Here is a 17,367-nt window from a genome sequence, read left to right on the forward strand (position 1 = left end):
ATCATAAAGAAACCAATTTATTTATATCTCATGATGCAACTAATAATACCTCATAAGACATCCCAATAAGGAAATCCATACTTCTGTACAATTCTAACCAAGTGTTAGTTTAATGCTTGGATTTGAACCGAAAAGTGATTTAAAAGATATGCAAAAGGGGCAATATACACCGGATGTACGATTAGGTTTACCACCACAAATGTACGTCTACTGTGACATTACTGAATCTGTCATTGTTGGAGACACAATGGTACCCTTGCTACGAATTGTCAACATGGATCCTGTGAATCATACTTTTGGAAGTCATACAGTACAAATCTTTAATCCTGCACATTATGTTCCCGTGGAAAAAATGAATTTTGAGGAAATACAAATCGATATAAGGGATAGCACAGGTCATCGTATGCCAGTCACTTTTGGAACGGTGTGTACAAAACTACATTTCCGTCGTCGTCGTCATGACTGATCCATATTTGCAATACTACCAAAAACAAGCGTTATCCGGTATCGGCAACGTCTATGTGGGAAGTCCCTATCAAGCAGGACATGGCATTGGAAGTTTCCTTAGTGGCTTATTTCGTTCAGTGTTACCACTTGTGAAGCAAGGAGCTAAAACTGTGGGAAAAGAATTATTAAAATCAGGTGCCAATATGATTAACAATCTTGTGATCTCGAATCAACCGCTGGAAGAATCGTTTCATCAACGGATGCAAGAGGCAAAATCAAATTTACAAAAAGCTAAAAATACATTGAAAACTATGCTGGGAAGTGGATATCATAAACGAAAATGGGGCGACTGCACTTAGTTTGAGTTTGACCTTCCAACGAACAACAACATCATCAATCCTACGAAGAGACGTAAATTATCACATAAGAAGAAAAGATCATTGGCATCATCACCAGATATTTTTGATTAATTCAACAATGGCTTTCGTACATCATCAATCCTGTGAATGTGTAAAAAGTGAATTGGACATTTTTTCCACGTTACCCACGCAAACCAGTGTTCTTGACAATCATATTATTGACTACAAACCAATTAGTTCAATAGCTGAAAATTCACCAATAGAATTTGTAGTGAGTGGTAGCAATGATGAATATATTGATTTGCCACAAACCTTATTGTACATCCAAGCACAAATTGTGAAATCAGATGGTTCCTCCTTCACCGCTATGTTTAGTGAAGTACAAATCTACTTGAACAATAAACTGATTTCCTTTCCGTCACATAATCATCCATATCGTTCGTACCTGGTAAAACTGCTCAATTATAGTGATGGAGCTAAAAATACACATTTATAAACAGCAATGTGGTTTCAAGATACGGCTGGTCATATGAACGCAACCACCAGTGAGAACAATGGATTTCAACAACGCTATGAACTGACAAAACAAAGTATGAAATTCAATATGATTGGACATCTTCATTGTGACATTTTTAATCAAGACAAATTTTTAATTCATGAAGTGGAATTACGTGTGAAACTTATTCCTTCAAAACCAAACTTTTGTCTCATGGCCAGTGAAAGTGGTGTCAGCAAAAATCAATATTCTAGATGCATCGTTGCAAGTAAAAAAAAGACAGCATTAGCCTAGTGTCAAATTGGCACACAATAAAATTTTACAATCTACACCGGCAAAGTATCCTCTGACAAGGGTTCAAATGAAATACCATCCCGAAGGATATACAATCCAAAACTATTGATAACCTGTTTATGGGAACATTGCCAAATCGTATTATTGTAGGATTTACATCGAATGAAGCATCCAGTGGAACGTATTATTGTAGGATTTACATCGAATGAAGCATCCAGTGGAACTATTACCAGCAATCCATTTGAATTTCAACATCTAAACATTAATTTCTTTACATTGTACGTGGATGGAAAAGCTGTACCTTCAAAACCATTGCAACCCAGCTTTGAAGAGAATCTCTACATTTCATCGTACCACACATTGTTCTCAGGCTCTGGCATACATTTTACCAATACTGGAAATACAATTTCAAGAGCCCACTACAAGAATGGATATACACTGTTTGTATTTGACCTAACTCCCGATTCTTCTGCTGGAGATTGCCACTATTGGAATTTACAACGATGGAGCCATCCGACTGGAAGTTCATTTCCAAGAGAAATTAGCAACACCTGCAAACTGTATTGTGTATGGGGAGTTTTCCTCACTCCTAGAGATCAACCACCAGCGCAACATTATCCTGGACTTTTAAATTACAAGCTACGTATACGTTATGTATCATTTCCATTCACGATGTTGAATACATTACAATTAGCTAGTGCTTTAAACGGTAGTCCATTATTCAGAAATCATTTTACCGGGGTATTTGCAAGCGATGAGTTCCCCTCAAGGATTTCTCTTCCTCTGGCAATCATTGTGAATACAGATCCATTCACAAAATTAGGATGCCATTGAATTGCAGTTTATATTGATAATCGCGGTGTTGGAGAATATTTTGACAGCTATGGCCTTCCTCCTTATGTACCACAACATGTTTCATTCTTAAAATTTCATTGTATGTACTATAAATATAATAATAGCCAAATACAAAGTCTTGGTTCATCCGTATTATGCTTATTTTTATTTGTGCTGTAAAGCCCAAGGAGAATCTCTGCGTGAAATTCAATACTTGTTCACAACAGTACCCTCAGTTAATGATCGTAGACTACTACAATATACCTTCCAGGTAATTTTATATTTATCATTGAGAGTGTATTTGTTTTATCTATACTAATCATCTTTTTTCCTCGTTTTTTTTTTTTTACAGAATTCACAATACGAAGCTTTGCAAACCGGTGCTATGCTGCAAAACATGGAAACAAATCATCACAATCAAGAAGAGGAGGAGGTCTTATGAAGAAACCCAGCTCAATATACAAACATCGTAAATACCTTATTGTAACAAGAAAGAAAAAGAAAAAAAGAAAAATGAATAAACTAAAATTTATGCTTATCTATGTGTTTTTATTGTTCATTCCATCAATATGATACATATAACGTTATCAGATTCAAAGTGGTTGTCTGCGATATGACGAGAACCCTGGTCATAAATCTTGTTCAAGATTTCCACCTAATTCGTAGAGAACATTGATCAGGGACCCGTCGCGAATCAAAACCAAATCATCGATCACGTGACCGTACTAGCATTTGATACCCTAAGGGTTCTACCAAATTGAAAGGGGATACCCGTCCATACCTTATAACCTTATCAAAGAGGATAAATTGAGTCAATAACCGAACACGTGGTTGTACTAAAAATTTCGCAACTTTGTACGCATGAAAGGACCACCGAAATTTATCATGATACATATTGAGGTCCTGTAAATGCTTAAATTGGACAATTTCCAAAATTGAAGGGGTGGGTCAATGTACCCCTGCCAAATTTTAAGGGTGCATCAATATATCCATGTCTTATGATAGGAAATGGATCCCTGTATACGCCCATATAATCATATAAGGTAATAGGACCTCATCAAAGGGGATAACTTAGGTCAAAACCAAACACGTGGTACTACGTATTGCTTACGTTTATATATTGGCAATTTTGTACCCCTAAAACGGAACGAGGTGGACCACCCAAATTTATAGTAATATATATTACGGTCGAGTACTATGATACATAATGTTTAAATTTGGCAATTTGTAAAATTTAAGGGGCCAAGGTATCCCTCCCAAAAATGGCAAGGGGTGCACAAATGTACCTATGTCTTATGAAAGGGAATATACCCCTATACATGACCATATAAAAATATAAGATAATAGGATCTCATCCAAGGGGACAAATTGGGCCAAAAATCCAAACACGTGGTTATACTAAAATTTGGCAATTTTGTACCCATGAGAGGGAACGAGGTGGACCCAAATTTATAGTGATACATACAAGGGTTCTATACATTTATACCAAATGTTTCAATTGTGCAATTTCCAAAATTTAAGGGTGGGTTAAGGTACACCTCCCAAAAATTTCAAGGGGTGCATTAATATACCCATGTCTTATGAAAGGTAATGAACCCCTGTATACTCCCATATAACCATATAGGGTAATAACACCTCATCAAAGGGGGATAAATTAGGTCAAAAACTTCCGAAATTTGAACTTTTGGCAATTTTTTACCCATAAAAGGGAACGACATAGACCCCCAATACTGATAGAGGTACATAGTGTGGTCCTAAGCTACCATACCAAATTTTTAGATTTGGCAATTTCCAAAATTTAAAGGGGGTGATCCTAGGTACCCCTGCCAAAATTTAGGGGGCGGGTCAAGGTACTCCTGCCAAAATTTAAGGGGGGTTGTCCTAAGTACCCCTAGGAAATTGACCCCGGGCCAAGGTCATTGACCTATGACGTCACAAATGTCGGGGTCAAAGTTCCAAACTCGGGCCAAGAGGGACCCCTACTACTGCAAGTTTCAAGAGTAAATCAAAATTCTGTTAATAATATGAAGTTGAGGCATATAGGTATAAATTTCAATGCGTATGTGAACAATACAACTTTTGAACACACACATCCACCTTTGTTTCTAAAATAAACTCTTTCAATCAAAATCATAAATTTGTATTTTGAATGTTTTACTAGAAAATCACAAAATGCAATGTTGTTCTTTATGTATGGATGTGTGGCACACGATGCACTTTCGAACCACATTAGTGTATGATTTACAGACAAATATCCTGCATCGGAAACATCGTGAGTTGTGTTTCCCTGGACTTCCCAATCTGGCACTTCGTTTTTCCGGTAGAAGTTGTTGATGCTGCTGGCAAATTTTTCGAAACACACTTTTGTCTCACTTTCTCAGAAAGTTCCTTAGCCAACTTGAGGAGAAGAGATTACTTATAAAGGGTGTGGCAGAAATAAATAGACGATGTGAAATAAACAAAGGAAAAGTAACCCGATGGATAACGTGCTCATTGTTGTTTTGTTTTATAAAGTGGTTCAAAGCATTGTGTATGCATGTAAGTTTGTTCGGCTCTTCGGTGCGTATGCGCAGTATTGGAAGAATTACGTAAGTCTTCCGTCAGTAGCCACGGAGCGTTGGTCCGACGAACAAAGCGCTTTCGCAGTAGAGTGTTTCTTCAAGAAGAAAGACTCTGCAACAATTACGCAGCGTAAGTTTCGGAGTCATTTTAACATTGGCAGAAATGGACAAGTACCGACACGACAAACTATTCTTAATTGGGTGAAAAAGTTCCGAGCTTCGGCTTCTGCAAGATCAAAGAAATCCCCAGGTCGTCGACGTTCGGTGAGAACACCAGGCAACATAGAGAGGGTTCGAGAAGCATTAATTAGAAGTCCAAGGCGTTCAGCTCGTCGGCGTGTTGTGTCACTTGGCATGTCAGATAGGAGTATGCGGCGAATATTACATCAGGACCTATACTTCCACTCATTCAAAATTCAGATGATTTACAAGTTGCTTCTTGAGGATTTTAATGCTCGCATACAATTATGCAATACGCTGTTGCAAATGATTAATGAGAACCCAAACTTCCTACAGAGGTTAATCATGTCCGACGAGGCTCATTTTCACATTGATGGGTGTGTAAATAAGTAGAATTTCCGTTACTGAGCACCCAGAAATCCAAGGTTGTTGCATGACGTGCCCCTTCATAGCCCTAAAGTAACAGTATGATGTGGTGTTTATTTCGATGGGATTATTGGACCATACTTTTTCAACGACGAGGATGGTGACACTGTAACTGTCACGTGTGCTCGATATGTGGACATGCTCAAAAACTTTTTACTCCCAGAACTGCGACGGCGTCGCCTTAGACAGATGCGGTCCCAACAAGACGGGGCTACGTCACACACAGCAATTGCATGGGTCAACATTCTTGGGAGGATGTTTCCAGGACGGGTTGTCTCTCGTCGCGGCAATGTTCCTTGGCCTGCACGCTCGCCCGACCTATCGAGATGTGACTTCTTCCTATGGGGTTACTTGATGCAACAAACCCTGCAACATTACAGGATTTGCGTGAATCCATTCAACATGCAATCCACCAAAACCCGCTGGACATGGTTCAAAGAGCTGTGAGGCGACGCGCAGAGATCTGTTTGAATATCCATGGTGCACACCTCACTGACATAATTTTCAAGACGTGGTTACTATATGCAATTCTGGACATGTAAAACTTTTGTTCATAAAAGGTCATTAAAATATTTAATTTGCTAAAAAACATCGTCTAACTATTTCTGCCACACCCTACATTTCTATGGAAATAAACTTGTACAGTAAGAGACACTTTTAAATGGTACAGCCATATGGAGATTTACGGCTAAGGTGCTCCACAAACTGAGTCCGAAGCATTTGCTGGGAAATATGCAACCAAATTAGCTGTAAAGGAAGGCGGGTGGCATAACCGCCAGGAGCTGAAAAATTCCCGTACACTTGGGCGAAATTCCCACTACTGTCTACAGCATCATTTCTGCAAAATGAAATAAATCTTAGACGTGTAGTTCTTATGGCAAACATATTACTTGATATTTGTCCTATCTGAAACGATAAATTGAAACAAAAAATTAAAGTCCAATCCTGTTGCTGTTGGAATGAACACTCTTTCTGTCGTTTGATCTGAAATGACTTTGCAGAGTCTGAATAAATATTCTGTCACTTCAGGAGGGTAGGAAGAGCGGATACCCTTCCTCCATCAGTGTGAAAACACATACATTTAATCAAATCCTTAGTGAGAGTGAGCCCATTGGTATGGCACTTTTATGATTTCAATCTTTGTTCCCAAGCCATCTTATGTCATAGTTGATGACGTTGGAAAACGAGAGATGCAAATATGATGAAGAGAGATACAGTCACATGCGTAAATTTAGAATTTGAGACAAAATGATCGGATAGCATCCATATTTTGTCGAAAATTTTGATTTGGTAAGTAGACATGTAAAAGCTCACCCAAACCTGAGAGCATCCCACTACCAATTGTTGAATTCAAGTGAAGAACCCAGTTGAGAGCATCAGATGATTACGGAGGGAAAGAAACATCTTCAGATATGGGAAACAAATAATGAAAAAATGGACTGCTCTGAGCAGGACTCGAACCATCGACCTTATTATTACTAAGCAACGACTCTACTCACTCATCCACGGAGCCACACTGAACGCTAGGCAGTCATACGTCAGACACAACACGTTTGTTACTTACAAAACGTTTTTATAAGGGGGAAAGCTAAGGAAATTCCCCGTCTCTAGTTTTTCTTTCCCTGGCACTAACTTAATTACTGTTGTCCCGGCCTGGGAAGAATATTTTCCACCCTCTAGAAACTTTCCTAACAATTTTCATACATTTATATATAGCAGCACAAAACATTTGCCCATGGCTGTTCTGCACAATTATACAGACACAAAACAATTACTTCCAATTTTATTAATTCCATTACCAAGTAAACAGAAATACTGGATATGAAATTCTATATTTTGGCAATAGTCTTGCAGAAAATATAGAAAAAAAAATCAATTTTTCTATTTGGAACAGGGGACCATACACACAAGTTGCGCCCATGAGATTCGTTTTGCGGAGGAGGGGACAGAAATTTACATTGAAAATGGCAAAAATCGCACGTTTAATTATAACACAATTTTATTTTTAAGAATGCCAAATGCGAAGGAGGACGAATGTATTCTCTTTGGCTTGAAAGAATAAAATTATGGCTGAAGGTTTAAGTGAACAGAGACTGATCATGCTTAGGAAAAATGCATGCTACCAATCAGTGGCGGAGCCAGGAGGTCTGGAACCTCCGGACATTTGCACAAGTTGTTAAAATAAGGCCTAAGGGTAGAAAGATACTGAAGAGACCTCGCGATCGAGGTCGAGGTGTCACTCTCGATACTGGCACAAACACATGGATTCAAATGGGTATGCACATGCGGGTACGCTACATTGCGACCTAGAGGTCGACCACGAGGGTGAATCAGTGGTCGCGATGATAAACAACCGAGTTTGTTTTTACATCGATGTTCAGCGGAAGCACCGCTGTGGCTCATGTTCTCTTTGGTTCTCCTTGAAGCGCAGCAAGGAATAAAGTCTTCATTTGTTTAAAATTTCGTCTGCAGAGGATTCTGTATGTCTATACTCGAAAGGTTTTGCTGCACTGTTAAATGTGATTATGAAAGACATATTAATAGAACTAGTGAAGAATGTTCCAGCAATATGGGATAAGAAACACAAAAACATCATAATAAACACGTTTTAAATAGAGAATGGAAGAAAATAGCAACTGAAATGTGAATGTCAGATAAGTTATTCATATTTATTTGAGAATTACACTGTAGCTTATTAGAAAAAAAAAGAAGCTACTTTTAATTATATATATGCTTAAAAACTCCACTCCTTTCCCCCAATTCCGAGATTAATAAAAAAGGGTTTCTTGCAAATTCGTTACTGATATAAGGTAAAGAAATACCTGTAAAGACAGGCACATATCCATAGGGAGAAAATGTCGTATAATGGAATTGCAGTGATAAAACTTCATTTGCTACAGTTAATACCGCCTCCAAACCGAAACCTGAAGATATACCTGTTTTTTTCAAGCACCTGGAGGAATGGCCACCCCTGACTCAGGAGGGGAACCGCAATTTTTAAGTTGCCAAAAGCTAGCCAAGAGTCTAAGTTCTTTCCCGTCCAGGAAATCAGTAAACAAAATGTTGGTTACTACTGCGTTAGTTAAGATTTATTTGGAAGAACCGTCTGCTAAAAACTACTACCAAATAATCAGACATAAAACATAGCTAATATTCAAAAATGCCCGAAACATGTAATATTTGTGAAACATGAGAGAGAGAGAAAAAAGATAGAATTAGTCCTGCACATAATAGTGCCCTTCGGTTATAATTTTAAACAAAGGAACAATTTCTATCTCATCTTCCTGCTCTTCCAAAAACAGCAAGTGGCACTACGAACTTATCTGTTTCTCTGTGTGTTTGTAACTGTCGGTCACTGACATACGTAGTTCATGCTCGATTGTTTCATTCTGAGAAATTCCCTTACAGGAAAGAAACATTTGTTTCCAAATATATATATATATATATATATATATATATATATATATATATATATATATATATATATATATATATTGTAGTTACTCATCCGAAAATGTACCGCGAAAAAAGTAAAGCAATATAGGTACTTCCATGCGCAAAAAAATTGCGCGTATACTGTAACTCACGATTTTTCGCAATTATTCCATTTTCCTTATGTTTATGGGTAAAATTCAGTTATTAGTAAGTGGAGATAATAGAAAGCAATCCATCTAAGGAGATATTTCCAAAAAATATAATAAAATAATAAAAATATCAGCAAAAAACAAAATTATGTTCGGTTTTGTGTATACTGGCAATAATGTTTTCAAGGGATTTTTTGCAGAGCAGAGCGCGACTGCAGAGGGAGTAACAGAATTCGTATAGGGAGAGTTGAATCAAGGAACTTGAAAGTGGAGTAAAATATTGCATTTATTGGCTTAAATCTAGGGTGTAAATTGTCTGCCAAATATAAATTAGCTTCTGTAACCAAGATGTACGGAAATATAAAAACAAAGAGAAAAACTGTTCTCTTAAGTTTGGAAGTGACATACTCTATAGCCATGAGCATTTATTTGTTAAGAAAAAGACAAGCAGCAAGAGGTAGTCTGTGTGGCCAAGTGGTTAGCGTGGCGGAGTGGTAATTCTTATACTGTTTTGACACCAGATCGAATCCCATCCGATCCCGTCCAATTTTTTCTTTACAAAACATTGTAGAAAGTGTATAATTTTTATGTTAATAAGAACTTAAACAATATAATAAGGAAATAACTTTTCGTTTCCTCTGATGACGTATTTATTTAGAATTAGTGTACTATTAGTAATAGCGAATGCTTTCAGTTTATGCTGTTGTTTAGCTTCTTTTCTCATCCTCTTTTCTTGAAAAAAAAAACAAATTTGTCTCCAATAAAGTATGAAAAATATATATAGACAGAAAGAGACATCTTAGTATCAAACGTGATTTATCGTGATGAAATAAACAAGTTTCCCGTTATTAAAAAAGAAAACTATAGAAAATTATTGAATTTGGTCTTCTTTAGGTTTTCAGCATGTTATATATATTCTTTATAAAACTATACTTTATAAGGCAAGATGTGCGATCATACCCACAAATTTAGCTAGTGAGTGAAAGATGTTTTCGGCACAAATATTTTACAGATTTAGGTGCATGAAACACCAATAGGCCATGGTCTCGACCTTCGTTTATTCCACATTATTATCCGACATATCATAGCAGGTAAAAAGCAGCATCAATCGGCAAGAAGAACTGCAAGTTGTAGTCTTAGTCTGTTTTTGATGCTTCGATCGCCTAGCACGCCGTCTATACCATGACTCATACGTCTATCATTCAGTGCAGGCACGTATCCAACTTTTCTTTTCGGATTGGGCCCACACGAATCCTTGTAAGCACCTAATTCTAATGTTTCAAAAATATCAATAATAATAATAATAATAATAATAATAATAATAATAATAATAATAATAATAATAATAATAATAATAATAATAATAATAATGCAACAGTCTTGTATTTCTCTTAAACGTTTCTTACTTTTCATTTATGAACCGATCAAACTGCATTGTAACACAAACGAAATCAAAAAATATTTTCTAGAGACATGTAAGGAAAACTGTCTGCTACGTATATCACATAACAAAAATAGCAAATGGCAATGAGTGTATCGTTCTAATACAGTAATGTTATAAACAGAACGGAAACGAAATTGTAATCCCATTTAAAAGTGTTCTTTAATTCCACCTGGTATCAATGGCATTACGGTATATTCTTACAAGTAACACTTCCTAAGTGTAACACTCCGATTTTGATAAAATTTGACAGGTAGATACTACACATAAAATAAACTAACACATGTTTTTATTTTATGTGGAAAACTGTTTTAGGGGGCAAAAGCCCCACCCAAAATTTTGAAAGTTGACGCCCGAAAGGCAAAAACAAGTGGACCAAAGTGAACGAAATTGTGCACAGATATGACAGACGTAAAATGAAGGAATACATGTTTTGTATTTTCCTGGAAAAAACGGTTAGGTGGGGCACAGACCCCTCCAAACCTTTGATCATGAAACATCAAAAGTACTAGTAACAATATGTCAGATGTGTGTAAAGGACATGAAGAATTGCAACGACACTTTGTGTATGAACAATACGCCAAAAATAAACAAATACGTTTTTTGTTTATTTTCTACGAAAAAAACGGTTCTAGGGGGCAAAAACCACTACTCAAAATTTTAAAAGTTGACGCCTGAAAGGCAAGAGGAAGTGAACTGAAATCAATGAAATTGTGCATAGATATTGTAGACATAAAATGAGGGAATACGGGTTTCGTATTTTCCTGAAAAAAAAAAAAAAAGCCGTTGAGTGGGGCACGGACCTTCTAAGCTGGTGATTACGAAATATCAAAAGTACAAATAAGTATACATCAGAAGTTCCTAAAGAGTATGGAGAATTGCAACGAAACTTCGTATAGGAACACTTTGCAAAACAATAAATGAAATGTGTTTTAATTTGTACTGAAAAACAGTGTTGGTGCTTAGAGCACCTCTGAAAAAAAGTAAATATTACCGTAAAAGTGCAGGAAGGAGTGGAGCGAAGCAAATAAAATTGTGTGTAGATATTGTATAGACTGTATGTAAAATAAGGATTTTCGTGTTTTTAAGATGTCCCTATCAATTTTGGCACATCAACAGCAAACAGGAAATTAATCGGCACGTGTTTTTGTTTATGCGGGAAAACATTGTAAGGGTTAAAGTTGCCTCGTGAAATACTAAATTACGCTATACTGTTTGTGCTTGTTGTTGACCTGCCAAATTTAAAGAAATCTGATGGAGACACTTGCGAAACACGAGAGGCTTAATTTTCATATCCAATATCTACAGACAATTTCATATCTACAGACACTCAACGCCTTGGTCAACTCAACAGTTTTTTTTTCCTTTTCAGGAAAATACGAAACACGTATTCCCTCATCTTACCTCTACAACATTTGAGAACAATTTCATTCGCTTCGGTCCACTCCTTCCGACACTCAACGCCTTGGTCCACTCAGCAGTTTTTTTTTCTTTTCAGGAAAATACGAAACACTTATTTCCTCATCTTACCTCTACAACATTTGAGAACAATTTCATTCACTTCGGTCCATTTCTTCTTGCCTTTCGGGCGTCAAATTTCAAAATTCTGGGTGGGACCTTTTGCTCCCTAAAACCGTTTCTTCGCAGGAAATAAAAAAAGCCGTATTTGTTTATTTTTTGCTTATTGTCCTAACACAAAGTTTTGTTCCAATTCTTCATGTAAATTTAGGCACTTCTGACATACTGTTATTAGTACTTTTGATATTTCATGATCAAAGATTTGGAGGAGTCCGTACCCTACCTAACGGGTTTTTTTTTTGTTTTTCAGGAAAATACGAAGCCCGAATTCCCTCATTTTTCGTCTACAATATCTATGCACAATTTCATTCACTTCGGTTCCCTTTTTCTTGCCTTTCAGGTGTCAACTTTCAAAATTTTCTGTTGGGACTTATGCCCAATAGAACAGTTTTTCCGCAGAAAATAAACAAAAACCGTATTTGTTTATTTTTTTTGCGTATTGTTCATACACAAAGTGTCGTTGCAATTCTTCATGTTCTTTACATACATCTGACATATTGTTACTAACACTTTTGATATTACATGATCAAAGGTTTGGAGGGGTCTGCGCCCTAACTAACCGTTTTTTCCAAGAAAATACAAAACACGTATTCCCTAATTTTACGTCTGCAATATCTGTGAACAATTTCGTTCACTTTGATTCACTTGTTTTTGCCTTTCGGGAGTCAAATTTCAAAATTTTGGATGGGGGCTTTTGCCTCCTAAAACCGTTTTTCCGCAAAAAATAAAAAAAACTTATTTGTTTATTTTATGTGTAGTATCTACCTGCCAAATTTTATCAAAATCAGAGTGTTACACTTGGAAAGTGTTATTTGTTAGAATTATAAAAACAACGCATTGCCCACAGTTTGGACACTGACTCAAAGTAATCTAAGAACCTCAAAAGGAAAAAATTAGGTTTATTAACAAGTGCTTGAGATTTAGAAAGGCACAGCTTGCATGACCTCACGCTGGATACGTCCCTGAGTCAATGCATTATATGTTTCTTGCAAAACATGATTATTAGATGCGTAATATGTAAAATTATATCATAGTTTGACTTTTAATATGTCTTTCCTTAATATCCATATTATCCGGCGTTCTGCCTGCCGGATGTTTTATGTTGGATAAGCAAAACTCTACTGTATTTCCAAAGATAGCATATACACAGGGGCTAGAGGTCTGCACGGGCCGGAATTTTTAGAACGGACCCGTCCCGGCCCCTTTAATTTATAATCTACAGGCATTAGCAAATTAAAGCCGGAGCCAGTGGAGCCCAGGCTTCGGGGCCCCAAGCTCAGGGGACCCTTTAAAATCCCTCTGTTTAATACTAAAATATAGTCATCAATTTATTATATTATAGGCTTCAGACCGATGCTAATTTTTTTTCCGCTCGTTACGCTCGCGGTGTCCCTAGATTTAAGTCTTTCCATTCAGCAGCATTTAACTGTTAATAATGAATGCAATTATTTAATTGTTAATAATGAATTTAACTAAACTAATTATTGTAAACTTGGAGCAAATTCAAATATTACAGCATAGTTCTCGGTAGTTCCATAAGCCTATGAGGTTGTGAAAGGCAGCAAAGAAAATTTATGCACTGGAACTATTCTTAACATAGGGCTCCCTTAAAATAGTCGGCTCTAGGTCCCCAAAAGCCTTAATCCCCCCTGTCTATATGCAATATTTCACGAAAAGCTTTTTTTTTTTAACAAATGTGTTCGTCATCAAGTTTTCATAAAGTAGTCCCTTTCTCCTTTAAGTAATTTCAGAGGCCACGGTGTTTCAGTGGTAGAGCGTTCACCTCTGGTGCATGGTGTCCTTGGTTCGATCTACGGTCGCGCCAAGTGAACCTTGTGCTGGACAAACACTATGTGCGTGGGTTTTCTCGGGGTTCTCCCGTTTTATCCCACTTTTTCATTCGACCACCTCATTCATTCCTCATCATCACTGTCTCCTTTAACCTAGCCGGCATAATCGTGGGACGTAAAACTTAAAGATTTCATTTCAAATAATTTCAATCAAAAAACAGTTGCAGGAAGTATGTACTTTCGAATAAAACAAACTACTATATACAATGCTGAGTATATTAATCTTTTATGAAATTCTCGCGAACCTTATTTCTAAATCAAAGGGTAAGAAGACTAAATTCACTCTCTTATTATTATAGATCATTTCAATTGAAGCAGTTGGAATAGTTGGAAAAAATTAAAAAGCCATATCCTATATTCCAGTGTGCCACAATCGGTATAACGCGGCACACTGGTGTATGCAGCAAAGTGAACAGTGTGACGCAAACTTTTTCCTATTATTTGCAAGAATATTTGTCGAGTTTCTGTTATTTATTATTATTATTATTATTATTATTATTATTATTATTATTATTATTATTATTATTATTATCAACGATTCTTCCATGGATCAGCTGTCTGTATACGGTTTAGCAACCACAAGCATCATATTGACGGAATGAAAAATGAAAATGATTTTTTTGAGTTTTACGTCCCACGATTATGCCGGTTAGGCTAAATGAGACGGTGATGATGAGAGATGAATGAAATTGTGGAATGAAGAAAGTGGGAGGAAACGGGAGAACCCCGAGAAAACCCACGCACACGGTGTTTGTCCACCACAAAGTTTACTTGGCGGGAGCAGGGTTTTCTTTTCGGAACAAGCGAGTTATACTTATTGTAAGATTACTACAGATAATATTTTTACTGAAATTAGAACAAATTTGTCTCAGTTACTGAGAAAATTGTTCCGAAAAAAATTCAACCCTTGAGAAAACCACTTCTTCTGTATGTTATCGGAATAAACGATTTATGCTGGATGTTAGTTTATTAATGAAACATTTCTTTACGAGATATGAACAAAATTGCCTGAGGCGTTAATGGGAAAACCATCGGGGCAAAGCTCACCCTAAGAGTAAACTACTCCTTCGAACGAGTTGTCATATTGTTAGGTTATTAATGATACGGTTATTTATGAAACGTGGTTGAGAAAATTGTGCAAAAAAAACGCATACCATACAGTAAATTACACCATATATTTTTTTTCAGAAAAAATATTCATATACGGTGGAGATTTGTTAATAAAATATATATTTATAAAAAGTAAATAAAATCGTCACAGCTTTCTTTCTTGAGAAAATTGAATTATTTTAAATTTTAATCCTTCATTAAATTACCCTTACTTTTAGGTGTCGAAGGATATAAAATTCGAAAGATAGTATCTTATTAAAACGTTATGTCTAGAATTCGGTCCAGATACGTAGAACAGTATGGCCTCTATTTGAGTGCATGTAAAAGCGTGACGAATAGATGAACAGACATCGAAAAATCATTTTTTCGATATGTAGGAGCCATTGAGTAGTAGAAAATGGATCGATCTGGCTCATACTTGCTCAACTCAGGAGCCCCTGGGAAATTGACCACCGTGCACCGTGAGCCCACGGTCTTTTACGACCTCCATTTTAGGGGTGAATTTGTTCCCTTTTATGAGCACTTTTAAGGGGATGTATTCGTTCTCTTTTACGAGCACATTTTAGGGGGTGAACTCATTCCCTTTTATGAGCATATTTTCCAACCCCTATGAACAAACAGCAGAACATCAGACTACGTAACATAACAGAAGATCAGATAACAGATAAGAATATGAAACATAGAAGGGGTGTGTACCCTTATTTTAACATAGCAGAAAGTACACTGAGACTATGAACAGATAATACTTAAGAATACGTAACATAGCAAGGGTGTATTCATTCCAACCCCTATGTATGTTAATTACGAACAGATAGAAGAGCACATAAAACTACAACCTCCATTTTAAGGGGTGTATTCATTCTCCAACCCTTACGAACACACAGAAGATTAGATAATACATAAGACTACGTAACATTTCAAGGGTGAACTCGTTCCCTTTTCCAACCCCTATTTTAACATAGCAGATAGCACAGCTAATAAAAGAGCATGGCTTATTTTTCAACCCTTATTTTAACATAGCAGGCCTCCATTTTAAGGGTGAACTCGTTCTCTTTTATGAGCACATTTTTCAAGCAGCACATGTAAGATAGCAGTTACGAACACATAGCAGAGCAGATAATAAACACAACATCCTCCATTTTAGGGTTGTATTCATTCTCTTTTATGACCACTTTTTTCAACCCCTATTTTAACATAGCAGAAATTACACTGAGACAATGAACACACAGCAGACCAGAGAATACGTAAGATTCATTCCCTTTTAAGGGGTGTACTCGTTTTCCAACCCTTATTTTAACATAGCAGAGAATAGGGGTGTATTCGTTTTGGATTCCACCCTTATTTGAACATAGCAGAGAATAGAAGTGTACTCGTTTCCAACCCAACATTATTTTCTTTTACGGGGTAGCAACACCCCCAACCCTCCTCCTTTCTCATCCAGGGCTTGGGACCGGAAATGGCGGAGTTTAAAAAAATAACATAATCATACTCTCATAAATGAATAAAGCATAATATCATTAGCATCAATAGTAGTGAGTGAGAATTTGTTTAAAAAATCCTGCATCGAATAACCAGATGCACGACATGCTAAATATAGGAAACAGTAATGTCCACAAAATTGAGATAAATCACCTTGAATACGTCTATTATTCCATGTTTAATACAGACAGTTTCGTTTTAAAAACCTTATATGATGTTGTATATAGGGAGGTATACCATAGCTATCGAAATACTCTCCCACACACATATTAGATATATAAACAGCAACCCAATGTTCACCAGGCTTATCACTAGAATCAGTGTTTATAATTATGGCGGCTGGAAATGTATGAATAAACAAAGGTAACTCATCAGCAGCATACACACCAATAAAATGATCTTTAGGCAAATTTTGTTGTAATGCTTCATAAAGCTCAATTGTATTTAACATTTTCTTTAATTAATATATATTTTTCTCTGGAAATCAATTTCTAATTCTGAAGAGAATTCACCATAAATAATTGTTGTTACGGGAGTTGGCAGTGCTTCTTTAAAATGAACCTCTAAACGTACACTTCCTTGCCGTTGTGGACTAGTATGAAATGCAGCACTTGCGCTTGAATCAGGAGTTAAATCAAACACCAGTAGAGTATAACCATTAGGATATTCAGCGAGTGAAATATTATTACCTTGATTAGAATAATAAATACCTGAACCTGTAAATAACG

This window comes from Thermobia domestica, chromosome 7, assembly GCF_964235325.1.
Source record: "Thermobia domestica chromosome 7, izTheDome1.hap1.1, whole genome shotgun sequence".
Taxonomy (NCBI): domain Eukaryota; kingdom Metazoa; phylum Arthropoda; class Insecta; order Zygentoma; family Lepismatidae; genus Thermobia; species Thermobia domestica.